The following is a 23,472-nucleotide window of genomic DNA, read 5'->3' as shown; positions in this document are numbered from 1 at the left end:
CAAAAAAAAAATAAAAAATTAGTCATTAAATAAAAACAATTCATAACAAAGAAAATTCAAAAACATTTTGGAACAACAGTTAAACAGAAATCTTGCTAATTTGTTTTCTGCCAAGAAAAAAAAAAAAGTAGGCGGACCAATTCACAGATTAATCAGCCCTCTGATGGACCAGGGGACATAAATTAGGTGGGTAAGTGGGGTGGGGTGGGGACTAATTACTAAGTCTACAACACATGAACATAATTTGAGTGGGGTGGGGACTAATTACTAAGTCTACAACACATGAACATAATTTGAGTGGGGTGGGGACTAATTACTAAGTCTACAACACATGAACATAATTTGAGTGGGGGGGAATAATTAATGAGTTGACAATCCATATCTCTCTCTATATATCTCTCTCTATATATCTCTCTCTATATATCTCTCTCTATATCTCTCTCTCTATATCTCTCTCTCTATATCTCTCTCTCTATATCTCTCTCTCTCTCTCCACATAGGATGTATACACAAAAAATGTAAAAAGCTAAAAAAAAAAAAAAAAAAAAAACACATTTAAAGAAAAAAAAAAGTGACACAAAACAAAAAAACATTTAAAGAAAAAAATAAAGACAAAAAAAAAAAAAAAATATATATATATATATATATATATATATATATATATATATATATATATATATATATATATATAAATAGGCGGACCAATTCACAGATTAATCAGCCCTCTGATGGACCAGGGGACATAAATTAGGTGGGTAAGTGGGGTGGGGGGGACTAATTACTAAGTATACAACACATGAAACAAATTTGAGTGGGGGGAATAATTAAATTAATGAGTTGACAATCCATATTTCTATCTATCTATCTATCTATCTATCTATCTATCTATCTATCTATCTATCTATCTATCTATCTATCTATCTATCTATATCTATCTCTATATCTCTCTCTCTATATCTATCTATCTATCTATCTCTCTATATCTCTCTCTCTATATCTATCTATCTCTCTATATCTCTCTCTCTATATCTATCTATCTATCTATCTATCTCTCTCTCTATATCTATCTATCTATCTATCTCTCTCTCTATATCTATCTATCTATCTATCTATCTCTCTCTCTATATCTATCTATCTATCTCTCTCTCTATATCTATCTATCTATCTCTCTCTCTATATCTATCTATCTATCTCTCTCTCTATATCTATCTATCTATCTCTCTCTCTATATCTATCTATCTATCTCTCTCTCTATATCTATCTATCTATCTCTCTCTCTATATCTATCTATCTATCTATCTATCTATCTATCTATCTATCTATCTATCTCTCTCTCTATATCTATCTATCTATCTCTCTCTCTATATCTATCTATCTATCTATCTATCTCTCTCTCTATATCTATCTATCTATCTCTCTCTCTATATCTATCTATCTATCTATCTATCTATCTATCTATCTATCTATCTATCTATCTATCTATCTATCTATCTATCTATCTATCTCTATCTCTCTCTCCACACACAGGATGTATACACAAAAAAAGGTAAAATGCTAAAAAAATGACACAAAAAAAAAACATTTAAAGAAAAAAAAAAAAAAAAAAAAACATTTAAAGGAAAAAAAAAAATGACACCAAAAAAAAAAAAATATAAAAAAAAGTGCATGCATTCATATAAAGGGGACATTCACATCATATTCCTGTCATGGATATTAAAAGTCATGATGAAATTACCGTATATACTCGAGTATAAGCCGAGATTTTCAGCCTCTTTTTTGAGGCTGAAAGTGCCCCCCTCGGCTTATACTCGAGTCATCGCTGTCTGTCTGCCCGATCAGCGTGTCGAGCAGACAGACAGCGGCCATTCTAGGATTCAAAGGCCGCGCCTCCGTCTCCGCCTTCGCCTGTGATAGGCGGAACACTGAATTTCCCAGCAGTCTGTGTTCCGCCTATCACGGACGTCCTCTCATCCTCGTCCGTAGTATGAGGATGAGCGGACGTCCATGATAGGCGGACCACTGACTGCTGGGAAATTGAGTGTTCCGCCTATCACGGACATCCGATAGGCGGAACACTCAATTTCCCAGCAGTCAGTGGGAAATTGAGTGTTCCGCCTATCACCGACGGAGGCGCGGCTTTTGAATCCTAGAATGGCCACCGACGAAGAGCTGCGGGACGGGCCGGGACGCAGGCCGGGACGGGACGCAGGCCGGGACGCAGGCCGGGACGGGACGCAGGCCGGGACGGGACGCAGGCCGGGACGGGACGCAGGCCGGGACGGACACAGGCTGGACGGACACAGGCTGGACGGACACAGGCTGGACGGACACAGGCAGGCTGGACACAGGTAGGCTGCACGGACACACACACACACACACACACACACACACACACACACACACACACACACACACACGGATGCATGCACACACAGGGATGGATGGACACACACGGATGCATGGACACACACACACACACACACACGGATGCATGCACACACACAGGGATGGATGGACACACACACACACGGATGCATGGACACACACACACACGGATGCATGGACACACACACACACACACACGGATGCATGGACACACACACACACGGATGCATGGACACACACAGGGATGGACGACACACAGGGATGGACAGGCATGTCTCACCCTCGGCTTATACACGAGTCAATAATTTTTTCCAGTTTTTTGGGGGTAAATTGGGGACCTCGGCTTATATTCGGGTCGGCCTATACTCGAGTATATACGGTAATACAAACATACAATGCAATATTAAAATAACAAACTTACCTTAATATAGTCCTTCTGCAGGACCCGAATAATGGCAGAACAGGTCTCTGGAATAATGATCCCCAGAGCCTGGGGGGAGATGCCTGTCGAGAACTTGAGGTCCTGAAGGCTTCTCCCTGTCGCCAAGTAGCGTAACGTGGCGACGAGCCTCTGCTCCGGAGTGATGGCTTGCCGCATGCAGGTATCCTGCCTGCTGATATAAGGGGTCAGCAAAGCCAGCAGACGGTGAAAAACGGGGTCCGTCATCCTGAGATAATTCCTGAAATCATCAGGATTATTCTCACGGATCTCACGGAGTAAAGACATATGAGAGAATTGGTCACGCTGGCGCAACCAATTCTTTGTCCATGAACTCCTCCTCACCCTGTTCACAGACTGGGCTCGGGTCAAAGTATTAACCCCAACACCAAGCCCCCATATAGCACGAACTCGTTCCCGAGTACGTCCACACTCCATGGCTTTGAAACGGTCGGCTGGACAGACAAGCTCAACTGAACGCACTGAAGAACAGCCAGACCTATGAAGAACGACCTGAAACCCAGAAACTAGCGGACCAGAAGTGCCTAATAACAGGTACAACTGATCCACGCGTACCGAAAGACAGATACAAACCTCACAGGTAGACTGCGCCGCAGTGAACGGACAAATTAAGCTGAAGTCTGAAAAGCGCGAATCGTCTCTAACCAAACTTCTACTAACGCAAAGTCAGCAGAAGGAGCCCAAAGGGTGCTTTGCTGTGTCTTGGACCTCCTATTTCTAGTCCCGTCGTACGTGACATACGTCATCGCGCACGGTTTCAGCAAACTGTTCGTCCGTCGTGTGTGGCCATGTCCGTCCATGCTAAGTTTGAGCGGACTGTTTGCCGAAACTGTTGGACGGACAAAGTTGGGCGAACAGTCCGCGCGTGTGTACGCGGCCTAAGGCAATTATAGTGTATGTTCTAATATAATAACAACAGAACAGGTGTGAACGTGTGTTAGACCTCATTCTTAGCAACCAATAAATATACTCTGTCGTGATAAAACATTTACTAATGATTGGGGATTAATATCACATCCTCAGTGCAATAACATGACATACTTCCAATATTGATATTTATTGACATTTACAAAGAAAAAATCTGATTAACGTGCTGGTAAATGATGGCACCCAGATACTTTGTGCTTCTAAAAATTCAGGCATATAATCCCTTTATCTATCCCAGGCCCCTATCATAGATTAGGGACTGGTTTAGATATTTATGTGGACCCCAGGCAAAAAAAGTTTGGGATTCCCCCAAAAAATACATGCTAGACCCTCATCCTAGATGAGGATCCAATAAAGATGGACCTGAAATTATATACAAAACCCATATTAGCAGTTATTGGAATCAGATATAGTGGCATATTTTGTTTTTTTCTTTTGGTGTGAATTATTCATCATGATTGGTGAGGACAGCAGCTGGTCAGCTAGTGGTTAATTAAAAAAAAAAAGTAAAAAAAAAATAATACTATAATAACATTTAATAACATTTTAGCTAAAAGGAAAAATTATTTCTGTGCTAACGATATACAAAAAAGGTGTAGCTGCTTGTGTTAGCCTAAATACAAAAAGCTCAAAAACATATAATCCAAAAGAAACAAGCGCGCATTCACTAATTATTCATTGATTCACAGACAGTGAACACAAACAAATATGACCCTGCACCACCTTAAAGGGGTTGTAAAGGTATTTTTTTTTAAACACAAACATGTTATACTTACCTCCACTGTGCAGCTTGTTTTGCCACAGAGTGGCCCAGAACCTGGTCTTCTGGGGTCCCTCGGCGACTGTCTCGCCCCCCCCCCCCCCCCGCAAGGACTTCTCACGTTCATGCGAGCTCCCTCACATGGTGAGGAGTGCTTGCGGGCGTGCTCCCGTGATACAACCAGCGGCCATAGCCGCTCACTGTATCACTCGGCCCCGCATCATTGGATATGATTGACAGCAGCGCAAGCCAATGGCGGAAGAACAGGGAGATGGTGAGAAGGAGGAAGTAATATCTGAATGGACATCAGCATGGTGCATTTTCTGTGGGACGCTGATACATAATTTCAGCTGCAAACAGCTTCCTAAGATTTTCTCTTTTTATTGCAAAAGAATGAGAGGTTTAAGCCCGTCAGTCAAAATAACAGTTTTTTTGTTGGCATTCTGCATATTACCAGATCATCAAAGGTGCTGATGGGAATAATTATCTAAGTTATAAGATAAAGGTAGGCTATCAAACAGTTGTGTTTCATCTTGTGTGTTCAGCTATTTGGCTTTTTCTATGGCTTTGAGCCTTTCCACTTCATGTTTTCGGATATTACAAGTTATATATTTAGTGAAGCTCACACTGCTAATACATGAATTTTAGTGCTGCTAGTTGTCAGGGCATAGATATGTAAACAAACATAAGCTGTGTTTTGTCCAGATGCATCATTACCTAAGGCTGGACAATTTTGAGTCTCTTAGGCTGGACCTGATTTTTTATTTTTATTTTTGTAGCTTTTGCTACACATATAAAATGATATATTTTGTCAGCCTTCTATTCCCTGATGTCATAAATGCAAGTGAATATTATGACTACAAGAATGCTAACAGATCAGCAAAGTGGCTGATTCATATTTAACAGCGTAATACTTTGCTACATTTGTCTCTGGCGTGTTTTTAATGATTCTTTTCCATGGTATTAATTTTGTTCAGTGTGGTCTTTTCACTAACATCTGGATTTATATTGACATGTTCCTAGCAAAGTGCCTGGAAGTGTTCTGTATCTAAACTGTACAATATATGATTCTGCTCTTTGAAAATGTAGGCTTTTATTATTTCCCTGGGCGGTAATGGATCAAGAAGGGAATAATGTGATATCCAGCTGCAGTCTAAGCAGTCAAAGATCATTGACTTTTGATTTAAGGTCAACAGTATGATAAACATCTGAAATTAAGTTATTTTATTAAAAACACAAACATCACATTATCATTATTTTATATCTTCAACATTATATTATTATTTTGGTATATTATGTTGTATTACAAAATTCTGAGCCAGAAAGATTGTGTTAGGCTAAATTCACCTTTAGTAGCATGTTATACTCATATTCTCATATTCTTATATTCAGGGTGTAACATGCTACTAAACTAGCAGCCTCTCTCCGCCCCCCCCCCCCCCGATACTTCATTGTGACAGTGGGTGGGGGATCCTCGCTCCGCACCTGCAGCAGTGCAAGATGGCACTCGTAGTTCTCTCATTGTGAATGAATGACATGGCTGTGTGGGTGGAGGCATGTACAGCCTGCCCCCTTTGCAGAAATTCAGGATGGTTGTATATGGCTCCACCTACACAGCCATGTCATTCATTCATTCATTCATTCACAGGCATCTGTGTATGACTGAACTACAAGTGCCATCCTGCTGTGCTGCTGATGGCTTGTAATTCTCAATGAACTTCTGTGAGGGGGCAGATGAGCCCCCTCATTGTTCATTGATTCTTCCTACTCTGCAGTAACTGTTTGCCTGTACAGGAAGTATGTGTACACAATTGTACTGAGAGTTTGTAGAAGCCTGCCATTGCACCTCCAATCTGCTGACTGCTGGTGCAATGCCCTGCAGGCTGCTAGGGAAACAAATTATAAATGCACCTTTTTTTACCTGTAAAAAAAATGTGCATGTCTTATTATTTAGTTATTTATCAAAAAAGCGGAAGAACGGAGTCAATACAAAAAAACACTACATCCCAATTTCATAACAAACAATAAGGGGCTTGAGGTAATAAACCTCAGATCTTTAATGGTGTTAAAATGAAGGTTTAGATATTTGAAAAAAAATAGAAAAAAAAAAAAAAACAGTTTGTAATAATAAAATTCTTTTCATTTTATTTAACAATATTGAGAATTGTCAAATTTCTAAACCTTAATTTTAACACCATTATTTAGTTATTATTTACAAAAGTGAATTTATTCTTTAACTAGTAGCTGACCGCCGGCCAGGAGGCGCACCTATTGTGGCGGGAGGCCATCATATGACGTCCTCCCGTTTAAACAGGGAATGCGCGAGATCGTGCACGCGCATCCCTGTTCCTTCGGTGGCGGCATGTCACGGAGACACCGCGCGCCACCGAGGGGGGTGAACAGCCATTGGGTATGGCTGTTTACCACGTGATCAGCCATGATGAAGTCACGGGCGATTACAGATGGTTCCACCCCCACTGTGCACAGTGCATGCGCGCGATAGCGAGCGCGCTGCGGGTGCACGGCGGTGGCGTCGTGTTCCCGGGAACACGGCTCGTCACCGACGCTGGTAAAAATCCATTGGCTGGCTGTTTACCCACGTGATTGGCTGTGATCCTTTCACAGCCGATCACTAAATGTAAACAAACCATGGTAACGAGATGTTACTGGGTTCTCCTCCTCACACACCAATTGTGTGTGAGGAGAGGATTGCGGTAAAATCTTGTTACCGCTTACAGTACACATCAAGCACACTGATTGCCCCCCTCCCCCCAATAAAGGGGACCTGTCACCACCCCTCATAGTACCTGTCACTCACAGTCCATCAGAGTACCTGTCACTCACAGCCCATCAGAGTACCCGAGTACCTGTTACAGCCCATCCGAGTACCCAAGTACCTGTCACAGCCCATCCAAGTACCCGAGTACCTGCCACAGTCCATCAAAGTACCCAAGTACCTGTCACATCCCATCAGAGTACCCGAGTACCTGTCACAGCCCATCAGAGTACCCGAGTACCTGTCACAGTCCATCAGAGTACTGGAGTATCTGTCCAAGTCCATCTGAGTACCCGAGTACCTGTCCAAGTCCATCTGAGTACCTGAATACCTGTCCCAGTTCATCTAAGTACCTGAATACCTGTCACAGTTCATCTGACTACCCGAGTACCTGTCACAGTCCATATGAGTACCTGAGTACCTATCACCGCTCTTCAGAGTACCCAAATACCAGTTACCAAGCCATCAGAGAACCTGTCACCAGGCCATCAGAGTACCCGAGTACCTATCACCAGGCCATCAGAGTACCCGAGTACCTGTCACCAGGCCATCAGAGTACTCAAGTACTTGTCACCAGGCCATCAGCGTACTCAAGTGCCTGTCACCATCCCATCAGAGAACCTGTCACCAGGCCATCAGAGTACCCAAGTACCTGTCACCAGGCCATCAGAGTACCCGAGTACCTGTCCCCAGGCCATCAGAGTACCCGAGTACCTGTCACCAGGCCATCAGAGTACTCAAGTACCTGTCACCAAGCTATCAGAGTACTCAAGTACCTGTCACCAGCCCATCAGAGTACTCAAGTACCTGTCACCAGACCATCAGAGTATCAGAGTACCTATCTGCAGCCCATCAGAGTACCCGAGTACCTATTTACAGCCCATGCCTCATATAATATACGCTGGGGTGTTTGCTTTCCAAAATGGGGTCATTTTGGGGGTAATTCCATTGTCCTGGTGTTCCAGGACCTTCAAAAGTGTGATGGGTAGGAATGAAATGAGATGTGTCGTTTATGCTCCTAGAACTCCTGAAGGTACTACTTCAATGTTCGCCCTCTGTATGTGGCCAGGCTGTGTAAGAGTCCTACAGATGTGGTATCCCCATACTCAGGAGGAGTAGCAGAATGTGTTTTGGGGTGTAATTTTTGCTATATACCTGCTATGTGTTAGAAATATCGTATAAATTGACAACTTTGTGCAAAAAAAAATGCGTTTTAATTTTTTTCCACATTTTCCAAAAACGAACCATTCAAAAGACTCATTATGCCTCACAGATTATACATTGGGGTGTTAGCATTACAAAATGGGGTCATTTTATGGGCAATTCCTTTGTCCTGGTACTTCAGGGCCTTCATTTTTGCTCGTAGAACGTCTAAAAGTGCCACTTCAATGTTGGTGCTCTGTATGTGGCCATGCTGTGTAAAAGTCTCACACATGTGGTATCGCCATACTCAGGAAGAGTAGCAGAATGTATTTTGGGGTGTAATTTGTTGTATGCATATGCTGTGTGTGAGAAATAACCTGATTATATGACAATTTTGTAAAAAATTTAAATAAATAAAAATCTTCATTTTGCAAAGAATTTTGGAAAAAAAATTACAACTTAAAAAAACTCACCATGTTACTTACTTAATACCTTGGAATGTCTACTTTGTAAAAAGGGGTCATTTGGGGGGTATTGGTACTTTCCTGACTTATTAGTGTCTCAAGAACTTAGATACACCTGATGTACTGAAGGCCTGATCAGATGTGATCAATTTTCAGTGATTGGAACCATAGTTTGTAGACTCTGTAACTTTCACAAAGACCAAATAATATCCACTAATGTGGTTTATTTTTACCAAAGATATGTAGCAGTATAAATTTTGTCCAAAATTTATGAACAAAAACTACTAATTAGCAACATTTTATGAGAGAAACAAAGAAAAAGGCATTTTTTTCACAAAATTTAATTATTTTTTTTTATAGCACAAAAAATAAAAAAACCCACTAGTGATTAAATACCACTAAAAGAAAACTCTATTTGTGTGGAAAAAAGGACGCAAGTTTCATATGGGTACAGTGTTGCATGACATTGTCATTCAAACTGTGAGAGCGCTGAAAGCTGAAAATTGGTCTGGTCAGGAAGGGGGTGTAAGTGCACTGTATTGAGGCGGTTAAATCTTTTACATAAACTAAAAATTTATACGTTCTGTGTGATTTTAATGTGATAAATCAGACATTTCCCTTACATGAGGGTTATATTATTTAATTAAGTTCTTCGGTGGGCTATCCAGAAAGTGATTCTAAAGGCAGAAGGTTTTTTACCTTAATGCAGAGTGAAAAATAAAAAAGCAAAGGAAAAATTGCAAAAATGGTCTGTCCCCCTAAGTGTAAAAATGGAGCACAGGGCCTGGCAGAGAAAGGGTTATAAAGACAACTTAGACACCAAATATTGAATTTCTATAAAACATATATTTTATTACATCCATTAAAAGTTTTGTAAATTATACAGTTACAATAAAAACAAAGTTGGCTAAAATTGCATGAAACTTTATATAAGTGTAGCGACAATGTCTCCTCTCCGTCTCCAACGCATTTCAGGAAGAGATCAATCCTTTCTTCAGGGGTATAGTGGGGAATGGAATATAAAATTTACCATTAGTAAAAAAAACAATGGTATATGGACATGAAACTCCTCTGTATATCTCACAGTGTTCACATACCATATATGATGATCAATATTTTTTATAGCAATAGATAGTTTAAAAAAACAGGTTCATTTTTAAGGGTGAGCTGGACACCCCCCAGTAATATGTAATGCAATAGATTTTTTTTTTTAAGTTTATGTTGAGTGTTATCTGTGTCTGTTAGAATCTCACTTAAAGCGGGGTTCCACCCTAAAGTGGAACTTCCGTTGATCGGAACCCTCCCCCCCTCCGGTGTCACAATTGGCACCTTTCAGGGGGGAGGGGGGTGGAGATACCTGTCAAAGACAGGTATTTACACCCACTTCCGGGCATAGACTCCCATGGGAGTCTATGCCTCTTCCTGTCTTGCCGCGATGTCTGCTGGGACACACACGGGTCCCAGAGACAGCGTGGACAATTCCTATTGCGCTGCGCGACTCGCGCATGCGCAGTAGGGGACTGGGAAGTGAAGCAGATTCGCTTCACTTCCTGATTCCCTCACCTAGAATGGTGGCGGCAGCAGCCAAGAGCCGAGCGACCGATCAGCCTCGGCTGCCAGCATCGCTGGACCCCGGGACAGGTGAGTGTCCATTTATTAAAAGTCAGCAGCTGTAGTATTTATAGCTGCTGGATTTTAATATTTTTTTTGTAGGTGGAATCCCTCTTTAAGAAACAGTAAGTAAAGCATACTGTGTGAGTACAGGGACTCTTGCATATGTGTGCCATGAATGAAGTGAGTAGGCTTTATTCAACCATGTACCTTAAAGACCATCTCATTATTAGTGCAATCTGTCCACACCTTCCCTTTGTCACTATGCTCCTCTCTTCCAGGACCTGAGTGCTTCACCCATTCTTTGCCACAAAAAGTCCTGCATGTATGTGTATATTCCCAATATTTACCATATGGTCTGATGACTATCCATGATAAGGATTCTAACACTTCAAGTAGTATAAGGACTTCGATTATTTCGATTATTTGTGTGTAAAAACCATTAATTGGAAACTATATCTTTTCATTTTTATTTTTATTCTATATTTTATTTTTTGTTAATCTGCTGACTTCATTGTATGTGCGCATAGGCGGTGTCGGGCGCTGTCTGTTTTGTGGCTGTGCTCGTTCCTGCCATGACCCGGGGCTGCGACGTGCACTGGGGATCTCCCCCCGCCCTATTCTGACGTGGGGCAGGTGGGGTTTCCTCCACTGCTCGTCGACGTCATGCTTCCGGCGCCGGATAAGTGACGCCTTTCTGGCGTGCTTGTTCTGGCTGCCGGGTTAACCATCTCTGACCACTTGGGGGCTGGGTTTGGTGCGTGCGGCTGCCTAGCTTGGGCGGTATGGCTGGCGGCTGTGTGACTCCTTCCTAGCCCCCTTGGATTTCGGATGCATGACGCTGGGAGCAGGTCTGTGGCGACGCCATCCGCATGGGCTTCCCCCTGTGCAAGGTCTCACTTTCTGGATCTCCCTCCCTCACTTCCAAATTGCAACTACATGACTTATGGCTTCTTTGTCCTTACTCACAGAACACGAGGTATTCTTTATTTTCCCTCTTCATAACATTTCCCTCTTTTTCCACTTTAGTTTCCCATTCTTTTTCTTTTAGTTTACACCTTTTTTTAACTTCTTACACACATTAACACTAACCGCTTATTCTCCATAGGTCCCCCTCTGAGGGTCACCCCATTTTTAACACCATATTCCAGCCACATCCCACACATCAACCAGCCGGGGGTGTTGTTTGTGCGTTTTTGTTGTCGGCCGGGCGTGCTCCCTCAGCCCCGGTCCGTGGCATTTTTGGGCCGGCCCGACTCTCGGTGTGCAGTGCCACCTCTGCGCAGATATATACATGTAAGTCTGTGGGTCAAATGTGCATTTGTGGGGGGTTCTCCATGTCTGTACATTTGTCTATCTCCCTTTTTTTTCTTTTTTTTTTTAAATTAAAATATGGTTGTTTACTCTATCCATAGGCTACCACTACGGTGTTTCTCCTGACGAGTGGCTATAAGGTCACGAAACGCGTAGAACTTTCAACTGCCGTTTTGTATATACAATTTTCAACAAAGCATGAATGTTCCTTATTGATTTTTGTCCTCTTATTTTTGTGTTTTTTTTTTTCTTCTCTAAATGACGCTTCAATGTGTCACGTATTCATATATAAATTGTGTTTATTGAACACTCAACCCTTCATATGTTTACTATTAAGTCCTTGTTGGAATGTGTATATATTGATGAGATAGAGAATACAAATTTATGACTGTGCAATAACATGTAAATATATGATTACCTGTATTTATTAAAAACTTGTTTTTCACCAAAACATTTTTTACCAAAATTTCTTGCTTCTGCCCTCGTGTGCCTCATATAAAGTCCCGCCTGTTGCTCTTTCCTTTTTAAATACCAAATCGGGATGGAGGAGGGGATGTGAACGGCCCCTATTACCTCATTTAAAGTCCCAAACTATTTTCTTTTTCTCTCCTTTTGTCATATCAAATAATTAGGGATGGAGGCACGCGGTAGCACTAACATTGAATTTAATTTATATTCTTTTAAAACTTTTCATTTTGATTCCTTGTTTTGTTTTCCCTTTTTTTTTGGTATGAATTTCGATTATTTGTGTGTAAAAACCATTAATTGGAAACTATATCTTTTCATTTTTATTTTTATTCTATATTTTATTTTTTGTTAATCTGCTGACTTCATTGTATGTGCGCATAGGCGGTGTCGGGCGCTGTCTGTTTTGTGGCTGTGCTCGTTCCTGCCATGACCCGGGGCTGCGACGTGCACTGGGGATCTCCCCCCGCCCTGTTCTGATGTGGAGTTTCCTCCACTGCTCGTCGACGTCATGCTTCCGGCGCCGGATAAGTGATGCCTTTCTGGCGTGCTTGTTCTGGCTGATGGGTTAACCATCTCTGACCACTTGGGGGCTGGGTTTGGTGCGTGCGGCTGCCTAGCTTGGGCGGTATGGCTGGCGGCTGTGTGACTCCTTCCTAGCCCCCTTGGATTTCGGATGCATGACGCTGGGAGCGGGTCTGTGGCGACGCCATCCGCATGGGCTTCCCCCTGTGCAAGGTCTCACTTTCTGGATCTCCCGCCCTCACTTCCAAATTGCAACTACATGACTTATGGCTTCTTTGTCCTTACTCACAGAACACGAGGTATTCTTTATTTTCCCTCTTCATAACATTTCCCTCTTTTTCCACTTTAGTTTCACATTCTTTTTCTTTTAGTTTACACCTTTTTTTAACTTCTTACACACATTAACACTAATCGCTTATTCTCCATAGGTCCCCCTCTGAGGGTCACCCCATTTTTAACACCATATTCCAGCCACATCCCACACATCAACCAGCCGGGGGTGTTGTTTGTGCGTTTTTGTTGTCGCCCGGGCGTGCTCCCTCAGCCCCGGTCCGTGGCATTTTTGGGCCGGCCCGACTGTCGGTGTGCAGTGCCGCCTCTGCGCAGATATATACATGTAAGTCTGTGGGTCAAATGTGCATTTGTGGGGGGTTCTCCATGTCTGTACATTTGTCTATCTCCCTTTTTTTTTAAATTAAAATATGGTTGTTTACTCTATCCATAGGCTACCACTACGGTGTTGCTCCTGACGAGTGGCTATAAGGTCACGAAACGCGTAGAGCTTTCAACTGCCATTTTGTATATACAATTTTCAACAAAGCATGAACGTTCCTTATTGATTTTTGTCCTCTTATTTTTGTGTTTTTTTTTCTTCTTTAAATGACGCTTCAATGTGTCACGTATTCATATATAAATTGTGTTTATTGAACACTCAACTCTTCATATGTTTACTATTAAGTCCTTGTTGGAATGTGTATATATTGATGAAATAGAGAATACAAATTTATGACTGTGCAATAACATGTAAATATATGATTACCTGTATTTATTAAAAACTTGTTTTTTACCAAAACATTTTTTACCAAAATGTCTTGCTTCTGCCCCCGTGTGCCTCATATAAAGTCCCGCCTGTTGCTCTTTCCTTTTTAAATACCAAATCGGGATGGAGGAGGGGATGTGAACGGCCCCTATTACCTCATTTAAAGTCCCAAACAATTTTCTTTTTCTCTCCTTTTGTCAAATCAAATAATTAGGGATGGAGGCACGCGGTAGCACTAACATTGAATTTAATTTATATTCTTTTAAAACTTTTCATTTTGATTCCTTGTTTTGTTTTCCCTTTTTTTTTTGGTATGAATTTCGATTATTTGTGTGTAAAAACCATTAATTGGAAACTATATCTTTTCATTTTTATTTTTATTCTATATTTTATTTTTTGTTAAATTGCTGACTTCATTGTATGTGCGCATAGGCGGTGTCGGGCGCTGTCTGTTTTGTGGCTGTGCTCGTTCCTGCCATGACCCGGGGCTGCGACGTGCACTGGGGATCTCCCCCCGCCCTGTTCTGATGTGGGGCGGGTGGGGTTTCCTCCACTGCTCGTCGACGTCATGCTTCCGGCGCCGCATAAGTGACGCCTTTCTGGAGTGCTTGTTCTGGCTGCCGGGTTAACCATCTCTGACCACTTGGGGGCTGGGTTTGGTGCGTGCGGCTGCCTAGCTTGGGCGATATGGCTAGCGGCTGTGTGACTCCTTCCTAGCCCCCTTGGATTTCGGATGCATGACGCTGGGAGCGGGTCTGTGGCGACGCCATCCGCATGGGCTTCCCCCTGTGCAAGGTCTCACTTTCTGGATCTCCCTCCCTTACTTCCAAATTGCAACTACATGACTTATGGCTTCTTTGTCCTTACTCACAGAACACGAGGTATTCTTTATTTTCCCTCTTCATAACATTTCCCTCTTTTTCCACTTTAGTTTCCCATTCTTTTTCTTTTAGTTTACACCTTTTTTTAACTTCTTACACACATTAACACTAATCGCTTATTCTCCATAGGTCCCCCTCTGAGGGTCACCCCATTTTTAACACCATATTCCAGCCAGATCCCACACATCAACCAGCCGGGGGTGTTGTTTGTGCGTTTTTGTTGTCGCCCGGGCGTGCTCCCTCAGCCCCAGTCCGTGGCATTTTTGGGCCGGCCCGACTGTCGGTGTGCAGTGCCGCCTCTGCGCAGATATATACATGTAAGTCTGTGGGTCAAATGTGCATTTGTGGGGGGTTCTCCATGTCTGTACATTTGTCTATCTCCCTTTTTTTTTTTTTTTTATTAAAATATGGTTGTTTACTCTATCCATAGGCTACCACTACGGTGTTGCTCCTGACGAGTGGCTATAAGGTCACGAAACGTGTAGAGCTTTCAACTGCCATTTTGTATATACAATTTTCAACAAAGCATGAACGTTCCTTATTGATTTTTGTCCTCTTATTTTTGTGTTTTTTTTTTCGTCTTTAAATGACGCTTCAATGTGTCACGTATTCATATATAAATTGTGTTTATTGAACACTCAACTCTTCATATGTTTACTATTAAGTCCTTGTTGGAATGTGTATATATTGATGAAATAGAGAATACAAATTTATGACTGTGCAATAACATGTAAATATATGATTACCTGTATTTATTAAAAACTTGTTTTTTACCAAAACATTTTTTACCAAAATGTCTTGCTTCTGCCCCCGTGTGCCTCATATAAAGTCCCGCCTGTTGCTCTTTCCTTTTTAAATACCAAATCGGGATGGAGGAGGGGATGTGAACGGCCCCTATTACCTCATTTAAACTCCCAAACAATTTTCTTTTTCTCTCCTTTTGTCAAATCAAATAATTAGGGATGGAGGCACGCGGTAGTACTAACATTGAATTTAATTTATATTCTTTTAAAACTTTTCATTTTGATTCCTTGTTTTGTTTTCCCTTTTTTTTGGTATGAATTTCGATTATTTGTGTGTAAAAAACATTAATTGGAAACTATATCTTTTCATTTTTATTCTATATTTTATTTTTTGTTAATCTGCTGACTTCATTGTATGTGCGCATAGGCGGTGTCGGGCGCTGTCTGTTTTGTGGCTGTGCTCGTTCCTGCCATGACCCGGGGCTGCGACGTGCACTGGGGATCTCCCCCCGCCCTGTTCTGACGTGGGGCGGGTGGGGTTTCCTCCACTGCTCGTCGACGTCATGCTTCCGGCGCCGGATAAGTGACGCCTTTCTGGCGTGCTTGTTCTGGCTGATGGGTTAACCATCTCTGACCACTTGGGGGCCGGGTTTGGTGCGTGCGGCTGCCTAGCTTGGGTGGTATGGCTGGTGGCTGTGTGACTCCTTCCTAGCCCCCTTGGATTTTGGATGCATGACGCTGGGAGCGGGTCTGTGGCGACGCCATCCGCATGGGCTTCCCCCTGTGCAAGGTCTCACTTTCTGGATCACCCTCCCTCACTTCCAAATTGCAACTACATGACTTATGGCTTCTTTGTCCTTACTCACAGAACACGAGGTATTCTTTATTTTCCCTCTTCATAACATTTCCCTCTTTTTCCACTTTAGTTTCCCATTCTTTTTCTTTTAGTTTACACCTTTTTTTAACTTCTTACACACATTTTAACACACATTAACACTAATCGCTTATTCTCCATAGGTCCCCCTCTGAGGGTCACCCCATTTTTAACACCATATTCCAGCCACATCCCACAAATCAACCAGCCGGGGGTGTTGTTTGTGCGTTTTTGTTGTCGCCCGGGCGTGCTCCCTCAGCCCCGGTCTGTGGCATTTTTGGCCCGGCCCGACTCTCGGTGTGCAGTGCCACCACTGCGCAGATATATACATGTAAGTCTGTGGGTCAAATGTGCATTTGTGGGGGGTTCTCCATGTCTGTACATTTGTCTATCTCCCTTTTTTTTTTTAATTAAAATATGGTTGTTTACTCTATCCATAGGCTACCACTACGGCGTTGCTCCTGACGAGTGGCTATAAGGTCACGAAACGCGTAGAGCTTTCAACTGCCGTTTTGTATATACAATTTTCAACAAAGCATGAACGTTCCTTATTGATTTTTGTCCTCTTATTTTTGTGTTTTTTTTTTTTTTTTTTCTTCTTTAAATGACGCTTCAATGTGTCACGTATTCATATATAAATTGTGTTTATTGAACACTCAACTCTTCATATGTTTACTATTAAGTCCTTGTTGGAATGTGTATATATTGATGAAATAGAGAATACAAATTTATGACTGTGCAATAACATGTAAATATATGATTACCTGTATTTATTAAAAACTTGTTTTTTACCAAAACATTTTTTACCAAAATGTCTTGCTTCTGCCCCCGTGTACCTCATATAAAGTCCCGCCTGTTGCTCTTTCCTTTTTAAATACCAAATCGGGATGGAGGAGGGGATGTGAACGGCCCCTATTACCTCATTTAAAGTCCCAAACAATTTTCTTTTTCTCTCCTTTTGTCAAATAGTATAAGGACTTGTTCACATGGTTGTTTTTAAATGTATGCCTGTTCAAGGGCTGTGTTTGCCCGCACAGAAATGAACAGGTGTTCAGTGCATCCCTGTGCATGAAGTCCCATTCAAGTTAGTTTGGATTTTATGTCTGTTTACTATTTTAATTTGTATAAGGCCTTGTAAACATGGACGTACTTAACTGTACACACCCGTGGGTCGTGTTTGTCCACATGGGGATACACAGCTGTTCCGTGCATATTCATGCAAGTAGTCCTCTTCATGCAAATTGGGACACAATTGCAGTACAGACACAGCTGCTGCTCACAATTTGAAAGTTGTGCACATGTGGGTCCCTGAATGCACACTGTCTGTGTTTTGGGGTGCTCATCCACATGCACCTGCACAGCTGCGTAATTGGGAGCAGCAGCTATGTCCATGCAGCCATTGTGTCCTTATTGACATGAATGGAACTGTCTGCATGAAGATGCATGGAACGCTTATACCAGTGATGGTGAACATTTTGAGCCTGAGTGCCCAAACTGCAACATAAAACCAACTTATTTATTTCAAAGTGCCATTGGATTAAAAGTGGTGGTGAGAAGGTGGCCTCCCAGCCACCTGTCAACTGCCTTCTGAAAATTAATCCACCATGGATTGCTTCTTAGCCCTTGTACACACGGTCGGACATTCTGTCAACCAAATCCGTTGGATTTTGTCCGATGGATTTTGTTCGAAACTGGTGTTGCATACACATGGTCGGACAAAGTTGTCGAAAATCAGATCGTTCAGAACCTGATGACGTTATTTTGTTACGACGGGACTACGTTCAGGCTAGTAGCCAATAGCTTTGGTCTAGGAATTTGGTCTGAGCATGCATGGCACTTTGTCTGATTGGAATTCTCTACAAACGATCGGACAAAGTCCGATCGGATCATGTTATCAGAAAATTTTATAGTCCAGTTCTAAAACGTTGTCAGTCGGATATTCCAACGGAAACAGTCCAATGGAGCCCACACACGGTCGGATTATCCGACAACACGGTCCGATCGGACATTTTCCGTCTGAATGTCCGACGGTGTGTACAAGGACTTAGAGGGATAGCAAGAGCTGCTACATATGTAAATGCACCCCAACCCAGTGGCTCACATCTGCACTCCAAAGCCCCCCTCTTTGCTAACTTTTATCCCCTCCTCTGCTCATTATTGCACCCCCACAAAGCTGCTGACCTCTGCACACTGCCTCTTTGCTCACCTTTGTACCTGATGGAACATCCAGCATGGCAGTGGCAAGCAGGACTCTCAAGCCTGCTTCCATTTGTTTGCATCTACTTCGTGGGCACCATTTAGGAGATGATGATGAGTGGGAACCGGGGGAGGGGCCGGATTTACATATGGCCGGTCGTGTTATTTATATATGAATGCTGTGCTATTTACATATAAATAGTGCTTTGTTTACATGGGAATGTCACGCTATTTCTACATAAATGCTGTGTTATTTTTTTTATCAATCAGTTGCACACACTGTAGCAGCACTGGGCAGTAATAGTGACAGGCTCAGGGACAGGAGGACAATTACAGGATGCTGCACTGTTTCTATGGTTTCAGCAGCTGAAAGCTGGCATGAGAAAGATGGAAAGAAGCCAGCTTTCAGTTGCTGGAAGATGAGAAACAGTGCAGTGCCCTGTAATTGTCCTCCTGTCCCTCTGTACCGATCCCTCTGTGTACCCCCCTGTTGGCAGCTCTAAACTGAGTAATTGATATATGTGATGGTTGATTGCTAAGAACATCGACAGACAGCGGAATGGCTTCAGCAGCACTTTAGAATTTCACCCGCCTCCAGCATCCAGTGTCAGTGTGACTTCCTCCAACCCAGCAGCACCACCTTGTTTCATCCATGCCCACCCCGGACACATCACCCTTGGCCCCAGAGCTGTGTGGGAGATGTAGTTCTATGGTGGGAAGAAGTGTGGACGAGATACACCTTGTATAGAATGGCCGGTCAGTATGCGCTCTTCTTACTCACGTGCCCACAGAGAGGGCTCTGCGTGCCAGCCATCATCGCCATCACTAACCTATGCATTCCCTTTGAGGGCCTTATACAAATAAAAATAATTATACACAGCTTATTAACCTAATACATTCCAAAGTTCAAGAAAAATTGCAATTTTTAAAGGCAAAGCATAACCCTTTCTTTGTTTCTATCCCTAATTTACAATCATAACTTATTTATCAGCAAAGCAAAAGTATAAGAATTTATAAGGATTACATTTTTTATTCTCTGGTGCTCTGCAGATTTCTCCCCACTTGGTCTTATATGTCTTCTATCCACAACTCGCAGGGCTTTGCCTTTGCATTTTTGCAAGTCTCCTCTTCCTCTGTGTTCGTACCAAAATTCAACTCATTCTCAACTGTATATTGATTTCAGCTCTGACATTTATACCCCTTTATAGAGTCTTTGTTGAAACTTTGATGTTAGATTCTGGTGTTTGCTGTTTTAGCATAATACTATGTGATTCTCGTAACTGGGTGTCTTTGGTTTGCATGCTTACCTCTTGTCTTGCTTCTGATTTCTGTCTTATTGCTTTGATTGGCTTATCCCTGCAGTATGATTCTAGTTTATGATTCTAGTTTATGATTCTAGTTTATCTTACTTCTGTGCTTGTAGCTGCTCACATTCACCCATCATCTCCTCTGTTCAATGTTTGATTACAAGCAGTGATTATCTCTCTTTGGTGCAAGGCCAACAGCACTATATGCAGTGCTCCACAGAAAATTAAAGGAGCTTAAATTGTATGCAAACCATAAATCTATATGTTAGTATGTTTGACATGCATATCTTGTATACAGTTTTCTTAATAAAAGCTTTTTTTTTTCTTTTTTTTTTTCAAATATGCTGCAAAGTTTCCCCACATAGAGATCCTGCTAGTATCAGTTCACAAATACCAGCAGTGTTGTCAGTCTACAGTGTGTGCGCCATCAGCTGGCCATTAGGTTGCCTATCTATAGGACTTAATAGGCCAAATAATGAAGAGCATGGCATTCTGAAACAGGAAGTGCTGTTACTGGTAAGATCTCCAGGTGAAAATGTTGCAATAGATTCACAAAACCGTCTTTGCTTAACCACTTGCCGACTGCCCACGGTCAAATGATGGCAGGACAGTATGGCTCTCTTTTTGGGCTGACATCATATGATGTCGCCCCAGAACGGCCACTCTTGCACGCCCGTGGGGGCACGCAGCATGGCAATGATGGCCGTGGCATGTTGCTATGACATGGCATGACCCCGATCTCTGTAAAGAGCCGATCACGAAGCTCTTTAACCATGTGATTGGCTGTGTCCAATCACAGCCAGTCACATGTAAACATGGCTCTCATCACCTCACACTGACAGACTGTGTGGCGAGAAGAGCCGATCAGCTGCATCTCTTCACAGGGAACAACCGGATATCTTCTCAGAGCACTGATCATCAGTGACCTAATTACATTAAATCCCCCCAGTGCCTACCAATTAGGGCCCAGCAGTTCCACCAATCAGTGCCTGCAAGTGCCACCAATCAGTGCCCATCAGTGCCCATTAGTGATGCCAGTCACTACTGCCTTTCAGTGCCTGCTCATCAGTGCCGCCCAACAGTGCCATCCATCAGTGTCACCTATCCATGCCCATCAGTGTTGCCTACCCATGCCACCTATCAGTGCCACCTATCAGTGTGGCATGTTAGTGCATCCTAATAAGTGCCACCTCATCAGTGCCCATAAGTGCCACCTCGTCAGTGCAGCCTCATTAGTGCCCATCAGTGCAGCCTCATCAGTGCAGCCTCATCAGCGCCCATCACTGAAGGAGAAAAATGACTTATTTACAAAATTTACTAACAGAAACGAAAAAAATATTTTTTTGCATGCCCGTGCAATTGTCAGTTAAAGCGACGCAGTGCCATATCACAAAAGCTGGCCTGGTCATTAAGGGGCTAAAACCTTCCTGGGCTAAAGTGGTTAAAGGAATTTTCCATTTGTATTGTTGCACTTTAAGCATAATTAAAATCACTGCTCCTGAAAAAACAATTGTTTACAAAAAAAGATTAGGGGGCTAGCATTTCCTGCTCCCCATATTGCTTTTTATTTACCTTTTACTGGATCACGTGAGTCTTGGATGTTATTTTTTATGTAAATTAGATTTTTTATAAATAAACCCTTAAACGGTGGAATCTCACTATGCGAGGCATTGTGTTTATATTTTCTGGTTTTCGGTGAAACGGTTTGGAGCTACTTTACACTGGAATCTCTGAGATACAGTGAGGAATTCTTTGTGTCCTGTGGAATCACATACCTTGGTACATCGATCCAGAAGTCGGCTAACCAGGAGGATACCTGACTGCTCTGATGGTGACCTATGATCCAGTGTACATGAATCATCTTTGACACATATAAGCTTGTATGACACATGTACTGTAGAGTATTTTGTGTCCATCACCTCCGGTAAGAGTACCCACCTTTTTGTGCAAAAATCTTGGTTATTGACTGAAGGCTGTCCACGGCTTGGGTCAACGGAATATCTGGACTTATTGTACACTGTGTTTGAGTTGGACTTTTTGCACTTGTTTACACAGAGATTGGTTTCTTTCCTACTAGGTAGCACAATACTTAAATGTGTGCTGTCTCTTAGTAGGTTTTTACATTATAGAATTAATAGGGTTTAAGTGATATTTATGTTTGTTATATTTTTGATATTTCAGCGCTACATTTTTTGTCACATATTACAAAAAAAGATTGCATTCATACATGTCCCCAGACCCCTTTTCTGGCCAATTACTTGCATATAACCCTTAAAAAATGGCACTTTAGATTTTTCCTGTTCAGTTCCCATAGACTTAATTTTGGGTTTGTCGTTTAGGCTATAACTTTTTGGTTCCGGCAGAACTCCCGAACAGGTGGGTGTTAAGCCCATGTCTAAGGGGGTTATTTATGAAAGGCAAATCCACTTTGCACTACAAGCGCACTTCAAGTGCACTTGTAAGTGCAGTTGCTGTAGATCTGAGGGGAAGATCTGAAATAAGGAGAAGCTCTGCTGATTTTATCTTACACACATGTGCAAGCAGAGGATGCTGGGACTGTGACATCACAATGGGCGGGGACATCATCCGGTGATGTCCCTATATAAGTCGCCGCACGCCGCGTGTCCTGTCATTGTGACTGGAGACAGCGACGAGCCAACATCTCCAGAAGAGAAGAACAGAAGACAGCGACAGCGGCAGTGGCGACAGAAGATCCGGCCACCGCTTGTAAAAGAGCTAGAAGAAGGCGCGGTGGCCCGGCAAGAAGAACCGAAGAGAGGGACAAGACCCCCGAAGAGGGGGACAAGACCCCCGAAGTCGGAAGAAGAGGGCGGCGGCGAAGAAGAAAGCCAGGCTCCTCCGCTAGTAAAAGAGCTAGCAAAAGAGCAGAAGATAGCGGAGGAGTCCGGCGAGAAGACCCCCGAAGACAGAAGAAGACCCCGGAGCTGTGCAATAAACTATTTTAACCCTTGTGTTTTGTGTTTTTTTTTTTTACATTTTTTTCACAGGTGAATGGGTAGGGGTACATTGTACCCCATACTCATTCACATAGGGTGGTGGGCCGGGATCTGGGGGCCCCCTTATTAAAGGGGGCTCACGGATTCCGATAAGCCCCCTGCCTGCAGACCCCGACAACCAACGGCCAGGGTTGTCGGGAAGAGGCCCTTGTCCTCATCAACATGGGGACAAGGTGCTTTGGGGTGGGGGGGGCATGCAGCCCCCCCTTCCCCAAGGCAACCCCCATGTTGAGGGCTCGTGGCCTGGTACGGCTGGGGGGGGGCTCGCTTGTCCCCATCCCCTTTCCTGGCCGGCCGGGTAGTGTGCTCGGATAAGGGTCTGGTATGGATCTGGTGGGGACCCCCATGCCGTTTTTTTGGTATGGGGGTTCCCCTTAAAATCCATAGCAGACCTAAGGGCCTGTTATGCTCTCGAAGGGGGAACCCACGGCAATTTTTTTAAATAAATTTGGCGTGGCATTCCCTTTTGAGAGCTGATAATTCTGTATAGACGGAGGCGACCTCCATTGAAATCAATGGGTACCAGTCGCCTACAAGTCGGATAGAATTAGTACAGGAACCTCTTCTGAAGTCGGAGCGACTTCA

This window comes from Lithobates pipiens, unplaced genomic scaffold, assembly GCF_037356315.1.
Source record: "Lithobates pipiens isolate NorthernLeopardFrog02 unplaced genomic scaffold, aLitPip1_a1.2 Scaffold_19, whole genome shotgun sequence".
Lineage (NCBI taxonomy): Eukaryota > Metazoa > Chordata > Amphibia > Anura > Ranidae > Lithobates > Lithobates pipiens.
Note: the sequence above shows the minus strand (reverse complement) of the source record.